This window comes from Phyllostomus hastatus, unplaced genomic scaffold (assembly GCF_019186645.2).
Source record: "Phyllostomus hastatus isolate PE091 unplaced genomic scaffold, TTU_PhHast_1.1 phas_contig_86, whole genome shotgun sequence".
Classification (NCBI taxonomy): domain Eukaryota; kingdom Metazoa; phylum Chordata; class Mammalia; order Chiroptera; family Phyllostomidae; genus Phyllostomus; species Phyllostomus hastatus.
In genome coordinates this window covers 2,389,160-2,393,207 of record NW_025333977.1, presented here as the reverse complement: position 1 = coordinate 2,393,207, position 4,048 = coordinate 2,389,160, and the positions used below count along the sequence as shown (strand labels likewise).

At 43.1% G+C, this 4,048-nt stretch overlaps 1 pseudogene; it reads left to right on the top strand.

Annotated features, from left to right (window-relative positions):
* Positions 1-2,682: 2,682 nt before the first annotated feature.
* On the top strand, positions 2,683-3,774 carry LOC123826928 (annotated as a pseudogene).
* The last annotated feature ends 274 nt before the right edge of the window (positions 3,775-4,048 follow it).

Here is a 4,048-nt window from a genome sequence, read left to right as displayed (position 1 = left end):
GCCTCAGCCATGCAGACAGTTTGGCAGGAATAGGAAGCTTCTGATGGAGTAGTGTCACCGTGCTAACTACCCAGTAGCTGTAAGAGTACACCCACAGGATGACCCACTCGCCTGGGTTTGCCCACGACTCTCACCAGCTCAGCACTGAAAGTCCCACGTTCTAGGAACCACTGTTTCCTGGAAAAATCCTAACAGCTGGTCATCAAGGAGCCCGTACTGCCTTTGGTCTTGAGTGAGGTGGCTGAAGGTGGAGGCAAACAAAGAACAGAGGTTCAGGAACAAACAGGCTTTTATTACACCTCTGCCACTTACAGTCCAACCTGGGACAAGTCACTTAACCCCTGAGACCCCGTCTTCCTTATCTGTACAGAGAGGATAATTGCCCATGACTTCCAAGAAACCATAAAAAGTTCCTGGAAGACTGTCTGGTATAAAGTAGTTGCCCAGCAAATAGGAGGCGTTATTACTACATTCCAGGAATTCTAAAATCAAACTAACTATATAAGCAACTGTGTCTAGACAGGTTTTTTGTTCTTTTAATTGGGGTGGTGGGAGGTGTATCTATGACCATGATTATTACAGTTTTTAAAATGTCAATTCATTTGATGGAATTTTTTTGTCAAAAATCCATGCTGACTCATGCTCTATTGTTGTTAAGATCAAGCACATTCAAAACTCACTTATGAGTAAAATTCAAATCATCTTTTCCAAAGTAAATATTTAAGTTAAGAATAGAATGTCCTGTCACTACTCACAAACTATTTCCTTTCAGTGGAATTGTAGGAGGAAAGAGGAATGCAAAAACATCATTCAAAATATCCAATCATCTCAGTTAAACTGTAATGTTCTACACTAACCTAGATTTTTATCTTAAAAAGCTCTAACTTATACTAAGTACAGTATAAAATGGTAATTAGAAGAGAACCAATATATAAATCCCATGCTGTCAATTCTTTAAATTGACAAGCAATGATAGGTTGCCTAGAATAAGATCCATTAAATTCTCTGATTTTACTTTTTGTATTGGTATCTAAAAAAATTCATGTTTCACTGATTATAACTTTTGTATCCTATGTTGTCCTCTAAGTACCTACTAAAGCAAATATAATTTGCTGTACTTGAATTTTTAATTGCATAAATAGGATGAATTGTGATTAATTCACTTTGAAATTCAGTCTGTAATCATCTATCTCCTACTATATAAGGGCTTTAATTTACAATCACAACCAAGTATGGATGGAGGAGTGATGCACTGGAATCTATTTTATCTACCTAGAAAGTCTTTTCTCACCTATCAGGTACTATACTGAATAAGAATTTTCAAATATTACCAAAAATTTATAGTATTAAAATTATGTTTATACTTTATTTTTGAGAATCATTTTGCATTTGAGCCCATAAAACTTTAAGTTTATGACATGATACAATTTCACCTAAGCAATTAAAAGATACTGAAAAGGAAACAAATTGCTCAGAGAAAATGTAAAATCCCATGTGTTACTGAAATCAAAGGACCGTCTCGATCAAAATTTTCTGAATACGTTGCAAGGGGATAAACTCATTCTAAAAACTCCCCACCCACATTGTTCTCTGAAGTCCCACCCTCCTATTCCTTAGCACAGAATGCATGCTGGTTTCCTTTTTTCAACATGTGCTTTTTTAAAAGTCAAATATACATACCATTCAATCTTGGGACATTACAGGAAATGTGATTTAGATTCCTCTCATCACTGCAACATAACACATATGAAAATCCCCTCTTTGTACCGCTTATGCTCCTTCTTAGGAATGTAAGTAGGTTCTGTCCATATCTTAAGAAACAAAAATAAAGGATGGCCTTTTCCATTCAGATATTTTTAATACTTCATATCATGGCTTATTTGTTCTCTGAACCCAGATTCTGATACCTGCAGGGCCTGTCAAATGAGTCCAGAGTATAATCAATGACCATCCTAAGCACTTTCAGCCCAGGGCTCCGAGAGCTTGAGCATGTTTCCAGTTGGGGAGAGAGGGTTCTGAATAAATCCTGTCTTTTCCTGATACTTTACACGTGTAAAGAAAAACACCAGAACTGTCAGGTAAGGAAACATTTTACTAATCAAACTTGTTGCCAAGGTGTCGAGCGAACTGCCTCACAAGCGGCTGACCTGGAACTTCAGGAGCACGCAGAACTGCCCAGGTGACTCATTTCCTCACCTGCGTGTAACCCTCATCGTACCACCACGCTGCAATTCCATCCCCTACAGTGCAAAACCCGCCGAGCAAAACCAAATTCACCTGAACGCCTAGGAGAACTCATCACAAACCTGTAGTTCCACTGTAACCCTTAGAAGAAAACACAAAATCAATAATATAGATCGCTCCAACTATTCTCTAGCACCTTCAGGATTTCAAACTTTCAACAACTTCAAACACTTACCAGCAAGGAGCATCCACTTACTGCGGGGACAAAGGCAAGTGCTGGGTGCCTGACAGGTCCTGTTGAGGTACTCATCTTAACTTTCCAGGTATAACTTAACTCTTTTATGAATTGCTGTTTATTGGAAAAATGAACGGAAAATCCATTAGAGACGTTCTGTTCTTCCAGTTCCTCTGGCCGTAAATTGGCCTTGGTCTCAGAGGTGGATAATTCCCCCAAAGAGTAATCAAAGAAACAAAAGCAAGTCTAGCTCCCTCGACAAGATGGTCACGAGGGCAGTCCCGGTGAGTGTTCCTCCGGCCACGCCATCCCGCGCTGTGACCCCAGCCTCAGCCCCAGACCCCGCGCCAGCCTCGGCTCCCGCGCTGGCTCCGGTTCCAGAGCGGGTTCCAGCTCCAACTCCAGCGCCAGCCTCATCCCCAGACTCTGCGGCAGCAGGAGCCTCGACCTCAGCGCCAGCCCTGGCGCAGACCCTCACACAGTCGCTGGCTGGTCCTGCCCTACCAGGCCCCTTCCCTGGCAGCTGTGTAGTCCAGCTGCACCGGGTCATTTGACCCTCATGGTGGACAGCGAACAGCGGCGACGCAATGAGGGTGCTGCCCAAGTTATTGGGACTCTGCTAGGAAACCTTGACAAGCACTCAGTGAAAGTCACTAATTGCTTTTCAGTGCTGCACAATGAGTCAGAAGATGAGGTGGCCATTGACATGGAATTTGCTAACAACGTGTATGAATTGCACAGTAAAGTCTCTCCAAATGAACTCATCCTGGACTGGTGCGCCACAGGCCATGACATTACAGGGCACCCAGTACTACAGCCGGGAAGCCTCCAACCCCATTCACCTCGGGGCCTCCAGAATGGTTGCACAAGCAGCAAGGCAAGATGGGCACTTTAATGGGTGTCCCTGGGAAGACCACAGGGGTGACGTTCACACCTTGGACAGTGAAATATGCATATTATGACACTGAACGCATTGGAGTCGACCTGATCCTGAAGACTTGTTTCAGCCCCAGCCAGGTGATTGGACTCTCCAGTGACTTGCAGGGTCATGGGCTGGCATCCAGGATACCCTCAGGACAGTGTGGCAGTGTGCGGAAAATGTACTGTCTGCAGAGGTGTCAGCTGATGATGCCGTGGGCTGCTTCTTGATGTGTCTGGTTAACCAAGTACGCGAGATAGCTCCCGATGATGGAGACCATACTCACAGCAACATCAATGACCTGCTGATGATGACCCACCTGGCCAGTCTCCCACAGCCACAGATTGCCATTAGTGAGAAACGTGTAAACCTGTGCATGCACCCAAACAGCACCCCTTCCACCCTGGCCCCGGCTCTAGGACTCAGAATGCAGTGAATTGGAAATGGCTTCTTGCAATCTGAGTCACACTGAGCTAGTCAACTGCTTGGGACTCTAAATAAACATAGCCTATGTTTTGTATGGAAAAAACAGTCTATTGTTTCATCTAGCACTTGTTACAGTGTGTTCACTGTTCTTGCTGATATCCTGACATACTTTTTAGAAGTGGCATTTTCAAAAGCCACAAAATTACATATTATTCTATCATTTTTCCTCAAAATATGATTCTATATCTTAGAGAAACCGGAAACTGGTTTATTGTAGTAAGAAA